General features: G+C 28.9%; 1 long non-coding RNA gene across 1 annotated transcript; it reads right to left on the bottom strand.

The window, feature by feature from the left end:
* Window positions 1-9,550: 9,550 nt before the first annotated feature.
* Window positions 9,551-17,836, bottom strand: LOC107847483. The gene is made up of 3 exons (XR_001667532.2): window positions 17,575-17,836; window positions 12,385-12,444; window positions 9,551-9,941 (listed from the first exon to the last, which is right to left on the bottom strand). It is a non-coding gene; the product is annotated as an uncharacterized LOC107847483 (long non-coding RNA).
* Between the last annotated feature and the right edge of the window lie 1,024 nt (window positions 17,837-18,860).

The raw sequence follows: 18,860 nt of genomic DNA, 5'->3' as shown, positions 1-18,860 counted from the left end.
ATAGATATTTTATATCTTGATGGATACTCACTAAATCTTGATAGATCTTGAAAGATACTACTATATTCTTGATAAAAAATCACTACAAAATGACATACATCAATATCATAACACTTCCGCTTGATTGTCTAATAGATAATGTGTCTCGTTAAAATTTTGCTAGAAAAAAAAATCTAAAGACAAAAACTCTAGTGAAGGAAAAATGGTACACATGCATATAGGTTGTCTCATTAAAAATCTTACAAAAAAAATCAGTGAGACAAAATCTCGCAAGGAAAAAAGAGTACATTAACTCCCCTTACTAAACATCCTTGAATCTTTGCATCCTGATATTGAGCACCATCTTCTTGAAAGTTGCAGTTGAAGAGGATTGGTGAATAAATCAGCCACATTGTCACTTGAACGAATCTGTTGACTTCGTTATTATCAAGAAATTGCGCCGGTAATCGTATTATTTGTGCCAATAATTTTGCAAACGCCAAGTTGCCAGATGGAAATAGGCACACATGAGACCGTCTAGAAGAAACATCTATTAGGATCATGAAGTATCTAAACAATCCACTAGATGGGTGAACAGGTTCACAAATATCCCCATGTATGTGTTTCAAGAACGCGGGGGCTTAATCCCAACTTTAGTTGGTGATGGCCTCACAATTAACTTGCCTTTATAACAAACATTACAAGAAAATTCACCATTTGAAAGAATATAATCTTCAAGTTCTTTAATAGATGCCCATTTGAATTTCTATAATTTATCTCATTATTATAGATCTAGGATGTCCGACACAATCATGCCAAAGTATAAAAGTATTGAAGTTAGTAAAGTTTTGATTTACTATAGAAAGAGCTTCAACCACTAATCTTTGTCCAATACAAATGAGAAGATAAAACAGAAAAATTTTCTATAACACATGTTTGTCCAGATATATTCTTAGTGATACCAAGATATTCAAGATCCATCTCATCAATTATCCTGATATGATAATTTTTTTATGGATATCTTTAAAACTAATTAAGTTTCTCCGAGACTTAGGCAAAAATATAATATTATTTAGGATGAGCTTAGCTTTCTTGGGAAAGATTATAATGACTTTTTCGAAGCCTTCAATCAAATTGACTATAAATCGTAGTAACATTTATCTTGTCCATGCTTAGATGAGAAAAATATTTCTCGTCTTTGAATATCGTATGTGTGGTGGCAGAATCAATCAAATAAATATCTTCATAATTGGATGTTAAGTATCCCACATCAAAAAAGGATGAATAATTGGTCTCTTTATATGGTCTTGGGCAATCCTTCCCCCATGAGCTAACTTTTGGGGTTAAGTTAGGCCAGGATTCATTCTTTACATTGGATAACTTACTTTAAGAATTTTTCATATCTTCAAATAGAATGACATGTTAGGATATACTATTAACCATGTAATTTGTGTTATAGTATTATATTTTCATCTCATGTAAAGACTATTTATTATATTAATAAAATCTTTATTTGAATAGATCATTGTGTTAACATGTGTGTCCTTTACTTATATAGTAGACAATTTTATGTATGGAGTATTTTAACTCATGCACGGAAGATTAAAACTATTGGTTCTTATAAGTAATAAATTAACGTTCACAATCAAAGATGAGGTAGGACAAACATCTTGATGATTGTAGCACAAGATTAAATATAATTTGATCTTAATATGGGAGTGGTAATATTCCAAATTCTTGTGCTGGTACATTTCGTATGTATTGAACAGACCAATTAGAGTTATTCCTTTATGTTCTGAATATCAATAAACAATTTATCTAGTCCATTACATGTACTTATACTCTTAATCTTGCTATAATTATTATGATCTATGTGGTTTGTTTTGTCGTTTTAATCTATTAAAAGGTGAGACTCTTTTGTGAGTCAACATATTCCTGATAAGTTGGATGATGATGAATCACTTAGTGAAATATTAATTAGTTGATAGAACCATGTCTCGGACTTGAGATAGAAGACACCCCTTTATGGTTGTTTATAAGTTTTCACGTGAAAACCTGCAGGTGAATTTTGTATTCGTCATTTGAAATAATTTAAGCATTATAAATAAAGGATTAAATTAATCTATGAGTTAAATTTTTCAGAGAATTTAATTTAATTGATTGGTATTAGTAATTCTAACATGGGGAGTTAAATAAGATGTAATGGTAGATTTCAAAATTAAATAGAGGAGTGCAATTACAGATTTTTAGTGAAATAATTTGTAGTTTATTATGATATGATAATTCTTTCGTCACCGAATTAATATCATAATTGGAAGCCTCACTTAATAAATCTGCGGTCCCTACCATACCGGATTAATTAATCATTTTGAAAAAGAAAGGAAAAACTTTATAGAAGAAGTGGTCTTATTTTAATTACCGATCTTCTATTAATAAAGAAAGAATGAATTAAAAAAATTAGGTTTAATGACTGCATTAAGGCCAAGAAGTGGATTTATTATGAGTGATTTTATTATATCACTCATAATTAATTTTAAAAAATAAAAAATAGAAATAAAATAATAAATTAACTCTTGATGTTTTGTACTACCTTCTTTAGCTGCTTCGACTGTAATTTTACTATATCACCCCTAATTAATTATTATAAGTCATTTAAGTATTAACAAATTAATAATATTTAATAAAAAGATAAATTAAATATAAAATAATAAATTAACTCTTGATATTTTAAATTAATTTGATGTCTTATATGAGATCCATTTAAAAAAATTTCACAAGTATTTTTAATAATAATTTTATTTTATCACTTTTAATTAGTTGTTATAAGTTATTTAGACATGTCTGCTTCACTATTTCAATCGTGATTTTATTATATCACCATAATTAATATTTATGGTCATCTAAGCATTAAAAGATTAATAATATTTCATAAAAAAGATAAAATACAAACAAAATGTTATGTCAACATAAAATATTTGTTTAACTATCAAAATTATATTAGTACCGCAGAAATTATATATTATTTAAAAACGAGACGACATGTAAATTGGAACTGAGAGAGCATTAATATCTTATAGATAAATTATGCTAAAATCTTTATAAATCACATATTTAACAACTTAAAAATATAAAAGATATAAAATATTCGATTGACTCTTGAACTTATATCAGTATCACTTAAATTGGAATAGAACAAAAAATATTATAAATCACAATAATTAATAATTTAAATTATTTTAATGATTGATTATCTAAATTATATTCGTGGCGCATAAATTTAGATAAAAAAATAATATATATTAGGCTCGTACTGAGCACGGATCTTTGATGTCTCTCTCTCTCTCTCTCTCTCTCTCTATCTATCTATCTATATATATATATATATATATATATATATACTAGTTACTAATGGCCCGTGCAAGGTACATGCCCAACAAATTTTTTTTAGATATTTTAAGTTATTAACTATTGTAATTTATAATATGTTTTACGTAATTTTTAAATAATATATATCGCTCTCGTTGTCCAAACTTTTGTGGTATTGATAGTCAATTACATTTTAAAAATAATTTAAGTTTTAAATTATAGTGATGTCTAATATTTTTTCTTCTATTCCAATTTAAGTGTCATAATGCTTAGATGATCATAATAATTAATTATGGGTGATATAGTAAAGTTACTATTGAAGCAGCGAAACAGACATATCTTAATGACTCACAACAACTAATTAAAAGTAATGTAACAAAATTACTATAAAAAATACTTGTGAAATTTTTTTTAAGTGAACCATGTATAAGACGTCAAGTTAATTTAAAACATGAAGAGTTAATTTATCACTTTATATCTATTTTACATTTTTTTTATCAAATAGTATTAATTGATAAAATACGTAAATGATCATAATAATTAATTAGGAGTGACATAGTAAAATCACGATTGAAACAGCGAAGTAGACTTGTCTAATTAGAAGTAATATAACAAAATAACTATACAAAAATACTTGCAGAAAAAAATTAAATGGGCCTCATACAAAACGTCAAGTAAATTTAATATTAAATATTATTAATTTTTTAATACTTAGATGACTTTATAGTAATTTTTTAATATTAATTTTAAGTATTTATATGACTTATAATAATTGACTATGGGTGATATAGACAAATTATGGGTGAAGCAGCTGAAACAGACATGTCATTAATATTTATTTTAATTTTTTATTATATATTATTAATTTTTTAATACATAAATAACTTATAATAATTAATTAGATATGACATAATAAAATCATAGAGGAAGCAACTTATGAAATAAGAAGACATATTGAAGAGGGTAATTGAAGCAGTTGAAGCAGAAATGTCATAAATGTCTATTTCATTTTTTTATTAAATATTATTAATTTTTAATATGTGAATAACTTATAATAATTAATTAGGGGTGATATAATAAAATCAAGTACTAATTAAAAGTGATATAGCAAAATTACTATAAAAAATATTTGTGAATTTTTTTTTAAGTGGACCTCATATAAGTCGTAAAGTTCATTTAAAATATCAATAGTTAATTTATCATTTCATATTATTTTTTACCTTTTCTATCAAATATTGTTATTTTTTAATACTCAGATGACACATAATAATTAATTAAGAGCGATATTTAATGAAGCTACAATTGAAGCAGCTAAAGTAAACACGTCATAAATATCTATTTTATTTTTTATTAAATATTATTAATTTTTTAATATATAAATGGCCTACAATAATTAATTAGAGGTGATATAGTAAAAATTACAGAGCAAGCAGGAGAAGCAGACATGTTGACGGAGAGCTGCCTGTTTCTCCTACCCTTTCCCTCTTATTAGAGAGAAATATATTACTACTATATTAGAAATGAGCTATAGTTTCAACATGCTTGCTTGAACAGTCTGCTTGCTCCGTGATTTTATTTTATCATCTCTAATTAATTATTATAATTTATTTATATTTTTAAAAAAATATTATTTAATACAAAAAATAAAATAGACACACACTTATATATATATATATATATATATATATATAAAGTCGTAATAATTCATAAAGGTGGGTATACCATAACCCATGTAACTTATTTCTCGTAGGACCATGATAAAGAGAATTATAATTTTTAAATATACCAACTAAAGAAAATAAGGATGAACTACCAAACAAAAATTTTAAACAATAATTCATTTCTCCAAGGACCATGATAAAGTCAAGTATAATATATATAGAGAGAGAGAAGGCTTGGAAGCAGGACGCGTTCGTCATGCCTGCTTCCTCCATGATTTTATCATATCACCCTGATTAATTATTATATGTCATTTAGGTATTAAAAAATTAATAATATTTAACAAAAATATAAAATAGACATTTATGACATATTTGTTTCAGCTGCTACAATCATAATTTTACTATTTCATCCCTAATTAATTACTATAGGTCATTTAAGTATTAATCTGTAATTTTACTATATCATCCCTAATTAATTATTATGTGTCATTTAAGCATTAAAAATTAATAATATTTAACAAAAAATAAAATACACATTTATGACATGTCTGTTTCAGTTGTTTCAACCGTCATTTTATTATTTAATCCTTAATCAATTACTATAAGTCATTTAAATATTAAAAAAATTAATAAAATTTAATAAAAAAGATAAAATAAACAAAAAAATGATAAACAAACTATTGAAGTTTTAAATTAATTTGACATCTTATATAAGGTCTGTCTAAATTTTTTTCACAATTATTTTTTATATTAATTTTGTTATACCACTTCTAATAAGTTATTTCCTAATTAATAATTATATGTCATTTAGGTATTAAAAAATTAATAATATTTGATGAAAAAAAAGTAAAATAGACATTTATGACATGTTTGCTTCAGTTGTTTCAACCATAATTTTACTATTTTATCCCTAATTAATTATTATGAGTCATCTAAATATTAAAAAAATATTTAATAAAAAATAAAATAAATAAAAAAAGATAAATTAATTATTGATTTTTTAAATTAACTTGACATCTTATATGAGGCCCGCTTAAATTTTTTTCACAACTATTTTTTATAGTAATTTTATTGTATCACTTCTAATAAGTTATTATGAGTCATTTAAGACATGTCTACTTCGAGACTTCAATCGTGATATTTGATTGACTCTCGAAATTATATCAGTGTCACTTAAATTGAAATAGAAGAAAAAGTATTATAAATTTCAGTATTTAAAAACTTAAATTATTCTGAAATATAATAGATTATCAATGCTACAAAACTTTGGACAAGGTGAGTATTATAAATTATAATGGCTAACAACTTAAAATAGTAAATTACAATATCAAAAAACTATTATAAATTACAATAGCTAACAACTTAAAATATTTTAAATATAATTAATTATCAAAATTTTATTTGTATCATATAAATTGAGAATAAAAAATAATATATATTAGGCCTGTGCACGGGCCTTCGATATCTAGTATATATATATATAAGTGTAGTAATAATTCATAAAGGTGGGGTATATACTATAACCAATAATTTGTTTCTCCTAAGATCATTATAAAGACAAGTATAATTTTTAAATATATATAAATTAGGTGAAACAAATATAGTAATAATGTATAAAGGTGGGGTACGGTTTTTAGGAAGAAATGATTCTCTAAATATCTTATATAATTGTTTAAAAATTTTATGTTCTTTGTATGAGATTTTGCAAGTAAAAGATCTTTATTTTCACACATAATATAGATGAAACATCATGTTCTTGAATTTAAAATTTAAATTGGCCACCAAAAAGTTTTTATTTTTTTTTATTTTTTAAGTATATTTGAAAATCAGTGTATATCCATGAAATTTTCAAATATAACCTAAAGTTGTGTTTGAAATTTAGAAAATAGTCAATAACTCGTTTGTCATAGATATTTCGCTTGCCATCACTTTCATCAAACAATCATTTGATAAGAGAATCATTTTTTACTTGATTAGGTTGGACTCGACAAGTTTTATAAAAAATAATAATTGATATGGATATTTTATCACAACATGCATGCTATTGATATCTTGTCATAGGTTTTGAAAAATAATTTTTTAAAAAAATGTGAAAACGAATGAATTTTTTGTCTTGATAAACTAAAAAGGACTAATAAAAATGAAAATACATTTTTGATATAATAGCAATAAAAGTAAAAAGAGGGAGTGTAAATTATTTATGATATTTTGCAATCTTTTGTCAAACGTAGCAATCTACGTATTTTAATTGACATGTAAATTTGTTTCAAGAATCATTAAGGGCATGTTTGGAAAGCAACATGAAAATTAAATTTGAGTGTGATTTGATATAATTATATTGACCTATTTGTTTGATTAATTAATTACTTAGTTAATAGAAAATCTGGGTGAGTTGAGAGGAATAATTACACTTTGCAATTATCAGAAAAGAGATAAAAATTGATAATTACACGATAATTACAAGGTTGTTATAAATGTATTTACGTGAATGTCTATCAATGTCTAATAAGATCTAGTTGATATCTATCAGGATATGAAATCTTTGTCTTTTAGTCAGAAACTAGGAGTATTTTTCCTATAAATAGAAGGGTTTTATTCATTGTATCCTCAAGAATGTGATGATCTCTCATCCCTCAAGAGAAATAAGAATTACACTCTCTATTCTCTCTATTCTTATTCTTTATTCTTTCTTATTTTATAATACATTATCAGCACGAGACTCTGCCAAATAAGGTGAGATTATTAATCTAAAGATAATTTGAGAAATAAGAATTACTCTCTCTATTCTCTCTATTCTTCTTCTTTATTCTTTCTTGTTTTATAATATGCTATCAGCACGAGACTCTGCCAAATAAGGTGAGATTATTAATCTAAAGGAGACTCTGCCAAATAAGGTGAGATTATTAATCTAAAGATAATTTCAAGGTTAGTAATTTCTTATGTTATTTGTCTTTTGCCACTAATAATATAATTATTGTTGGATTTAAGAAAAAATAATTGGCTTGGAACCATTTATATTTAAAATTTATTCCTCAAGAACAATATTATCAAAAGGGATGATAAGATGTTGGGTTCAAGTCCCATTGATAGGGGATAAGCTTCATCGTCGAGAGGGAAACAGCCCGGATCACCAGCTAAGGCCCCTAAATGGCCGCTCAGTGATAAAGGAGGTAGGGGTGCAGGGACAACCAGGAGGTTTGCCTAGAAGCAGACACCCTTGAAAGAGTGCGTGATAGCTCACTGATCGAGCGCTCTTGCGCCGAAGATGAACGGGGCTAAGCGGTCTGCCGAAGCTGTGGGGTGTAAAAATACATCGGTAGGGGTGCGTTCTGCCTTAGAGGGAAGCCTCCGCACGAGCGGTGGTGGATGAAGCGGAAGCGAGAATGTCGTCTTGAGTAACGCAAACATTGGTGAGAATCCAATGCCCGGAAAACCTAAGGGTTCCTCCGCAAGGTTTGTCCACGGAGGGTGAGTCAGGGCCTAAGATCAGGCCGAAAGGCGTAGTCGATCGACAACAGGTGAATATTCCTGTACTACCCCTTGTTGGTCCCGAGGGACGGAGGAGACTAGGTTAGCTGAAAGATGGTTATCGGTTCAAGACGTTGAGTTTTAATCTCAATGTACCATATTGATGATATTATGATGCCTAAGGCAAAATAATGGGTATTTGGTGAAACATGTTCCATTAAATATGTTTCATTCCTTGAATTGAATGTGGTAGCACATCATATGCATGCCTCAATTTGCTTTTGTAGTAGCTATCATAATTTGATACACTTAAGGCATGATTATATTCCATTCCTGGGGAATGAGAAACTTATTAATGCAAACGTGCACTTGATTGTGATGGTATCACAACCTACCCACCTCCGAATGAAGCTGAATAACTGAGAAGAGTTATTTCAAAATCTAATTCTAAAGTAGTAAATCTAAAATTTATTCATAATAGTAAATCTGAAATTTACTAAAGTAAAAAGGCACATATTATGATAAACTTGGAGTTTACTAGTATAAAAGTTCATACGTTGACATGAACGATTACGACATTCCAAAGATGTGCATATTAAGTATTAAACATATATTAATGAATTCGAAAATTCTTCATGAACTTTAATGTTGCTTGTTCTCATGGTACGTTGGTTGGACCAACTAATTTTGGGATTGGATCCCTTAAAATCTAAAAAGTATAAAAGGTGAATATGGGTCCGTTCACCTGTCATGTGATTTATTAAGATGCATCGATAAAAGATAATCACATGTACATTCATTGTCAACCTACGTTTGACATTCATAAAGTTGCTTGCTCAATAAAATTGAGTTAAAGAACATAATTTTCAGATTGTGCATCAAGATAATTCATCTTGATGATGATGGTTTAGCATTGAATGCCTTCGATAAATAGCTAAATCATTGCTAATGAGAATAAAATTTCATGTGTTGGTCTAAAATATGATATGTTGCATACAATAGCACTTGTATGCATTAGACCAATAAATTATGATTATTTCTTCCCTCTCAATTGGTTCAAGGTCATGAACTAAATATTTTATCTAAAAAAATTTGATGTACGGTATACGATTAATGAATATATATTGATACACAAAGATGGATTCCTCAAAGAAGCAGAGGATGTATGTTAGTTTTCCTAAAATAAGGGGGGGATTATAAGCGGCTATGAAATATGTTAGCAATAATCACTAGATAATTCAAGTCAAATGCCGAAAGCATCTCATATTTAAGCTGCAAGTGCTCCTATTTTATGTCCCTGAAGGACAAACTCTATGCATGCGTGAAGCATGATAGACTAATAGGTTCCAAATGAAATAATCTTTGAAAAGGATAAGGGGTAAATAATTATAATAAGAAGGCAATGTGCTCTTGAAGAGCCTATGACATAACACTTCATGAAACCTTATGAGAGGTCCGTTCAAGTACCTGAAAATAATGAAGTGATGAGATCTCAAAATAGTATGTCACATTTTAAATCGATATGAAATGATATATCATTAGTATCTTGATACAACATTGACGCAATATTGTAAAAGATTACGAGAATCTGAATTATACGTTTATTTAAGTATGCTGACGTAGGAACATTTATCAAGTGACAAAAAATGATGCATCTTGGTAAGCTTAAAATTTATTTGATTTGCAGTCCAGACACTTGAAGATGTCACATATGAAATGTTGAATATTGCCACTTGAGTGCACTCATGTATCTTGCAAATACTACAAGGCCCGATATAGCCTTTTCATTCAATTTGTTAGCAAGGTATATTTTTACTCCTACTAGGAGACAACTGAATGGGATAAAACATATGAGCTTGTTTTATTCTAAAGATTGTAGTCCCGATCTTATTGGTCATGCTGATGTTGGGTGCTTATTTGACCCGCATAAATCTTGGTCTCAAATAGGCATATGTTCATATGTGGTGGTACTGCCATATCTTGGAGATATACAAAGTAGTATATTGTAGCCACTTCGTCGAATCATGCTAAGATAATAGCTATCTATGAAGCAAGCCGAGAATGTGTATGGTTGAGGTCCATGATACATCTCATTCGAGAAAAATGTGGTGTGAAATATGAAAATCTACCTACAATTTTATACAGAGATAATGCAACATACATAGCACATCTTAAGGGAGGATTCATAAAAGGAGATAGAATGAAGCACACTTCATCAAAGATTTTCTATATACATGAGCTACAAAAGAATAATGATATTAACGTGCAACAAATTTGTTCAAGTGACAATGTGGCTGATTTATTAATCAAATCTTCTCCAATTGCAACTTTCAAGAAGATGATGCACAAGATTGGGATGCAAAGGTTCAAGGGTGTTCTCATTAGGGGGAGTTGATACGCGTTGTACTCTTTTTTCCTTATGAGGTTTTGTCCCACTAGATTTTCCTTGTAAGGTTTTTATTGAGGCAACCGATATGAGTATTGTTAGAGATGTGTACTCTTTTTCCTTCATTAGATTTTTTTTTTCCACTGGATTTTTTCTACTAAGATTTTAACGAGGCACATTATCTATCTAGACATTCAAGGGGGAGTGTTATAAATGTATTTATATTATAATGAATGTCTATCAAGATCTAATAAGATCTAGTTGATATCTATCAGGATTTGAAGTATCTGTCATTTAGTTAGAAACTAGAAGTATTTTCCCTATAAATAGAGGGATTTTATTCATTGTATCCTAAAAAATGTGATGATTTCTCATCCCTCAAGAGAAATAAGAATTACTCTCTCAATTCTCTCTATTCTTCTTTTTTATTCTTTCTTGTTTTCTAATAAATGTTACTTTTTACTTTTTAATTTTTCATTTCATTTTATTTAATATATTTTTATTTTTGAATTTTTAGAAATATATTTTTTTATATTATATTATTTATCTTTCATTTTTCAACCTTCATTTTTTGTAATTCCATGTAACCGCTCATATTTTTTCTTTCTTATTTATTTTTCTTTTTCTTTATTTAACATATTTTCAAACAACTACAACAAGAAACAAATTAAAAATGACTTATTTTGTCCTGTTATTTTGATGCTTTGATTATTGCATGGTGGATGACTTCTTTGATTATTTTACGAGACTTCTAGACAGATTAACTCAAAATATAAATAAAATGAAAATCTGAAAGAAATAACACAAAATTTTCAAAATCTAATGTCATAAATATAAAATATCTAAATGCAACTCCATAAAAGTGACAAGTAAAAGTTAAAAAAATATTTTTAAATAATAAATAAATAAAAATATTTAAAAATATTTATTTTTATTATATGGGATAATGAGACGGAGGGAGTATTATTAATATTATGGGAGATTCATGGTGCATCACATTTAAGAAATTAAACAAAAAAAAAGGAAAAAGGGTCAAATACACTCCTAAACTTTGTGAAAGTATTCAGATATACCCCCCGTTAAAAGTTTAGCTCACCAATGCTCTTGCCGTCCAAGTCTTGGGCCATATATATCCCTGTTGTCAAATTTTGGGTCATATATGCCCCTGTTGTTAAGTCTTAGCTCATATATACCCCTGTTGTCGTTAATTGCTTTGCTAAAATTTTTCAACCCCATTTTCCCTTTTTTTTTATTTAAGAAATCATATTTCTACATCACTTTTAGTTTGTCATATCGCATACAATTAAATTCACCCTTCTTCTACACATTAGCCACCCGTCAAATGCTCTCATCTACCTCATAATTTCTTTGAATTTTCTCTAATTTGTCGAAATTTCTTTGTTGTGTTTTTGTGATACTTGCATAACCCCAAGAATAATCAAGTAAAAAATGAAAAAAGTAAAAAACAACCCATAAAAACCTCAATGCACAATTGCGATAAAAATCAAGAATTAAAGTACTTACCAACTGCAAATTATTTTAGTATCATATCAACCGACTTCATCTTTCACATCACCATCAATTCTAACATCAATAATAAGAAGAATAAGGAAAACCCAAGTGAGAAATTGAGATGTAGAAGTGTAAAAGAGGCAGTTCATATAGAGACAACAAAAACAAGTTGTCAATTAAAGGATATCTTTTGTACGTATGTATGTATGCATGAGAGAAACGACTATTCAAGAATCTGAAAATACAACAAAAGAGTTTTGACAAATTAGAGAAAATCCTAAAGAGATTGTGAGGTATATGAGAGCATTTGATGGACGTTTAATGTGTAGAAGAAGGGATGGATTTAATTATATGTGATGTTGCAATAAAAAAAATAATGTGGCTAATATAATTTTTTAAGGAAAAAAAAAAAGAAAAAGTGGGTTGAAAAATTTCAGCAAAATAATTAACGGCGACAGGGGTATATATAACCCAAAACTTGGTAACAGGGGTATATATAATTTAAAACTTAACAACAAGGGTATATATAGACCAAAACTTGAATGACAACGACATTGATGAGCCAAACTTTTAACGGAGCATATATCTTAATATTTTTACAAAGTTTAGGGGCATATTTGACTCTTTCTCTTTAAAAAAAAGGACAACTAATACAGATCATTAATATTATGCCTCATTAAACTACTGTAATATATTACATCTATGATATTTTTGAAATTTTAAATTCCAAATTATATAAATTAAATATTTCTCTCTTTAAGAATGTTTGTCTATATTATTAAAAATAAATGTCTAATAATATTTGTTTAGTTTAAAAAATTAATGAATAATTAATTTTTTTCTACTCATTTTATCATTTTTATTAAATATTATTCTTTATTCAATGATTTTATCAAAATATTAAATTTATTATATTCAGAGGATAATATAGTAAAATCATCAATTATTTATAATTTTTTAATATGTGTGACAAGTTAATAGTAGACAAGTATTATTGAATGAAATGAGTAAATATATCATATAAAATCCTAAAAATCTTATTTTGTCATGACTCAAAAATGAGGTCATGATGACACTTATCGTATTAAATTTTGTCAAAGAATTAAATTTATTATATTTAGAGGATGATAAAGTAAGATCATTATATTATTTATTGTTTCTTAATATGTGTGTCAAGTTAATAGTAGATAAGTATCTCTGGCGAATGGAGTAAACTCTATGGCCAGTTCCCTACCGCTTAGTACACTGACAGAGGAACGGAGGATTAGTCTCACGGCTGTCGGCTGTGGGGATACTTTGGGAAACCAAAAAAAATAGTAGATAAGTATTATTAAACGAAATGAGTAACTATATCATATAAAAATTCTAAAAAACTGTTATTTTGTCACAACTCAAAATAGGGTCATGATGACACTTATCGTGACCCAACCTTGATGAATAAGCCAACCAACTAAAAAGGAAAGAAATTCACATCAAGTAACAATAATAAATAGACGACACTTCTAGAATGAACCAAACCAACTCCAAAACACAAATAAGGCAGAAATTTAAAAGAAATAACATGAAATCTCCAAAATCTGATGTCATTAGTGTAAAGCATCTAAATACAACTTAAAAATACTGAAAATATGAATATGTCTTTGAGAATAAGTAAAGACATTTAAAACAAATAAGAGGAGGTTCGAAGTTAGCTCTGAAAGCTTTAGAGCACACCAGTACCTCGATCACCACTCAGATAAGTACGGAATCAATTTTTACATCTTGTGTTGTCCGAATCCAACATAATCCCGCTACTTAATTAAATTCGATTTTTCGAATCTAATAAAACTATTCATATTATCGACTTTTAGAACATCAAATATTAATTGAAGTCAATTATATGACTTTTAAAACCTCTAAAAATCGCAAATTCACTCAAATCATTTCCAACCACATTGAAAATTGCGTCAACTGTTTTCACACCCTAAAATAACATATAAAAACTACAAAATTTCATAATTCAGTTCATCACATTTTCCTATATATACGACTGTATACAACTAAAATTTGATGTGTAAAGGAAATACTAATATTTGATCTATAAAAAAACTACTGGCATATTCCTCCGGACATTTAATTATTTTATCTACTAAAAAGTCTTGTTTTAGCCATGCGATTTAGTGAGGGACGTCTCTCACTAATTAAGATTTAGTGAGGGCAACCATCGCAACAAGGTGTCTTGCTAATTATTAGTGAGGGAGACTCTCGCAAAATAGTGACGGACTCCGACACTCAGCCATCGCTATTTTGATCTCCTAATTTTCCAAAAAGATATAATGTAGCGAGGGATGTCCCTTGCTATATTAAAAATATATATAATATTAATTTATAATTTTGTGAGGAATGTCCTTTGCTATACTAAAAATATATATAATATTAATTTATAGTTTTGTAAGTGACGACCCTTGCTATATTAAAAATATACATAATATTAATTTGTTATTTAGTGAGAGACGTTCCTTGCTATATTTAAAATATATATAATACTTACTTATTATTTAGTGAGGGATGACCCTAGGTATGTGAAAATTAATAAAAATTATAAATTTAAATATACTGAGGGATACCCCTCGTTAAGTTAAATAAAAAAATAATTTGATATTTCGATATTTTGAGGGGTATCCCTCCCTAAATCCCTCGCTAATATGGTATTATTTTTAGTATTTTACTGCACCAAAAAATTAAATATTTCAATAGAAAATCAACGTACAATCAATACAAACTAGTAAAACAATAAGAAAATGCTTCCGAAACAATTCAAACATTAAAATTAAGCAACCAAACTTCATATATATTCATCCAACTTAAACAATGCGCAAACAAGTATAAAAAGTATGCAAAATAGTAGCAAAATAGTATGCAGAGTATGTGGAATGCAAGTTTAATGACGTGAGGCGGGAGAATGAGGTAGTAGTGAAGCTGGAATCACAGGAGGTATGTAAGAGGGATAGTTTCAAGTATCTCGGGTCCGTGATCTAGAGTAACGGTGAGATTGATGAGGATGTCTCGCACCGTATTGGGGCGGGATGGATGAAGTGGAAGCTCGCGTCGGGGTTGTTGTGTGATAAGAAGGTGCCGTCCAAGCTGAAAGGCAAATTATACAGGGTGGTAGTCCGTCCGGCCATGTTGTATGGAGCGGAGTGTTGGCCAGTTAAGAACTCCCACATTCAAAAAATGAAGGTGGCAGAAATGCGGATGTTGCGCTGGATGTGTGGGCTGACTAGAGGGGATAGAGTTTGGAATGAGACTATCCGGGAGAAGGTTGGTGTGACTCCAGTGGAGTGCAAGATGCGGGAAGCCCGATTGAGATGGTTCGGACACGTGAAGAGGAGGGGCATAGATGCCCCGATTCGTAGGTGTGAGAGGCTAGCGTTGGATGGTTTTAGGCGGGGTAGGGGTAGGCCGAAGAAGTACTGGGGAGAGGTGATAGGCGGGACATGGAGCAGTTACAGCTCACCGAGGACATGACCCTAGATAGGAAGGTCTGGAGGACGCGAATTAGGGCAGAAGACTAGGGCCGGTTTGGGTCGCTAGTGTAGGGAATTACTTGGTGGGGGTTTTATTCTTGTTATGATTCCGTGTTCCATGTTTTATTACGAATCTGTGTGCTTTCCTCTGTTTTCTAATACTTATGGGTGCCGTATTTATGTTATGTAATCTAGTTCTGTGCTTTACTATGAGTTTGTGTGGTATCTCGTGACTTGAGCCGGGGGTCTATCGGAAACAACCTTTCTACTTCTTTAGAGGTAGAGGTATGGACTGTGTACATCTTACCCCCCAGACCCCACTAGGTGGGAATACACTGGGTTTGTTATTGTTGTATTAACAATTAGCTCAATGCAAAAAACAAGAAACTGCAACAGTTTCTTAGCAACAAACATCAAAAGCATCATGAAGTAGATAAGTATCTTTATTACCATCTTATCTCCAACTAACAAGCTTTTTGAACTCTTTCCTTGCTGACAAAGGAAAACAAGGCATAGACAACTGCAATTTAGTAGTATCTAAGATGTAGAAGTTCTCCTCTATCCTATTTTATGGGACGGTGTTTGATTGGACCTAAAGTTGAAAAGAAAAAGGATGACTTTGAAACTCGCCATCTAAATAATTCATAGATATTTGTGTGGCAATAAATGATCTCGTTAAAGATAATATGAAGAGTTTAAAATTAAATCATCAGAGCAACAAAGCAACTAAAGCAGAGATGTATAGGATGATCCTAAGTGCTATTATCTACTTAAATGAAAAGAAAGGAACCTTCAAGCTTTTTCAAAGCAAACAAAGGCCTACTGATGTAATTATTCGACTAATGGTGCATGATGTGGCATATATATGTCAATTAAAACCAAAACTAGCAGGGGGGCTACAAAAGCTTAATAATTATCCATGATGTTAGTTGTTGGTAGGTAATTTTAGTGTTAGCAGGCTGTTAGCAGAAGGTTGGGACTCTATCCAACCTCAGATTATCTTTTTGTGCTGTAAACTTCTCTACTTGATAATGAAATCAATTTCTTTCCAAAAGATTAAACTGTTTTTAAATGTAGAATGCATTATTCTCTTTGAAACAAACTAAGATTGAAAAGCATGCCACATAAAATGCGATAGGGAGAGTAACACTGAGCTAACTGTAAGCCTCACAGTAACTATACATATTGATCTTTAAACTAAAACTTTTACACTCTCCACAGAATAAGAAGAATGAAGAATCAAACTATACATCTGGTTTGAGTAACTATGCGTAATCTTTAACGCCCCTTCACCTCAGAACCTAAGAAAATAATCTCCGATTTGATTTATAGATTTAACAACTAGCTAAATGCAAGAAAGAAGAATCTGTCAACAGTATTTTTAATTTCACTAAATCAAGAAACTTCAAAAGCATCACGACTCTACAGAAGACTAAAACAGTAGTAATCTTCAAGCCAGAAGTAGATAAGTATTTGTATTACCATCTCATCTCCAACTAACAATCCTTATTAACTCTTTCATTACGACAAAGGAAAACAAGGCAAAGTGTCAAAGTAACTTTTCACACTACACACACAATAAACCTCAAAAGTTATAAGCAGCACATGGTAACATGAAAAATGTTGAAAATATCTTTTTCATTAACTGAGAGGTTTTGGAGCGTTTAATCCATTTTGTTATCTGAAGTATACATACCATAAAATCATTGAGGACTCCTTGTTGCATACGAGATGACACTTGACTCCAAAGAGAATGTAAAATGACCTCGGGAGCTTCACAGCAGGGAGATTCGGTGAGGAATATGAGAAATTAGAACGCTAATTGTGAACGAAAGCTAATGGAACACTAATTTTAATGTAGGGTTTCTTTTAAGAAATTAGAATTTAACCCAAATTCAAATTGTGAAAAGTAAATGGGGGAAAATAATGAAGGGGAAGCAATTGGGGAAAATAAGACACGTTTTCTACTTTTAAGGATTTAACCGAGTCCTTACAATTTTATTTTTACTACTATAAATGAAATAACTCCTGCTATACTCTAGTGGATAACATTTTAAAAATATATGGGAATCAATCATCAACATTATTTAATGAAATAATTATTAAAAATTCCACTAAAAATTGAATTGATTTTTGATTAATATTTAAGGTACATTTTTCATCATAGTAATACTAAACAATTGCATATATTAAATCTTATAGTATTTTTTTTTTATATAATTTTCTAATTTCTAAATTTTAAATTATAAATAAATTTAGCTCTAAAAATTTGTCAAATTGACTCTTGCAATGCGAAATATGCTAAGTAAATGACTACATAAAAATTATACTTTATATATTGCTATCATCTTATGTATGTTAATCAATCAATAATATTTCTTACAAATATTAATAGTACAATTCTAATTGTATAATTATCAAAATATAAGTTAATCAATCATTTTCATTACTTAGTGATATCACTAATACACTTCTATTTAATGTAATTATTAATTTATTAGTTAATTGTTAATAGTATTCTTAAAAACGACACCAGTATACTTTACTTAGTTAAACTGTTAATATGTAAGCTAACCAAACAGTAATAGCAACTTTTTACTAAGAGTATCACATATATATATACAGTGCCACTTAAATTGAAATACTTAAAAATATAATTGAATATCAATGCCACAAAAGTTAGGACAAGGAGAGTAACATGTATTATTTGAAAATCACTTAAAAAGTATTATAAATTACAATAATTAACAATTTAGAATATTAAAAAAAAATATGTTATATATTTCAAAAACGTACATAAAAAATGACTATAAATCATAACAATTAACAACTTAATGTAGACACGTGATTTCGTCCTCTTAAAGTTCAATTTTATTCACTTTTACCCATTTTTATTTTATCCTACCGTGTACCCTTACCCATGTTATTATACCCTCATAAAATACAAAAAATAACAAACCCCTAATAAATTCTATCCTATCC

Source organism: Capsicum annuum, unplaced genomic scaffold (genome assembly GCF_002878395.1).
Source record: "Capsicum annuum cultivar UCD-10X-F1 unplaced genomic scaffold, UCD10Xv1.1 ctg3585, whole genome shotgun sequence".
NCBI classification, from domain to species: domain Eukaryota; kingdom Viridiplantae; phylum Streptophyta; class Magnoliopsida; order Solanales; family Solanaceae; genus Capsicum; species Capsicum annuum.
Note: the sequence above shows the minus strand (reverse complement) of the source record. Positions and strands in the feature narration are given on the sequence as shown.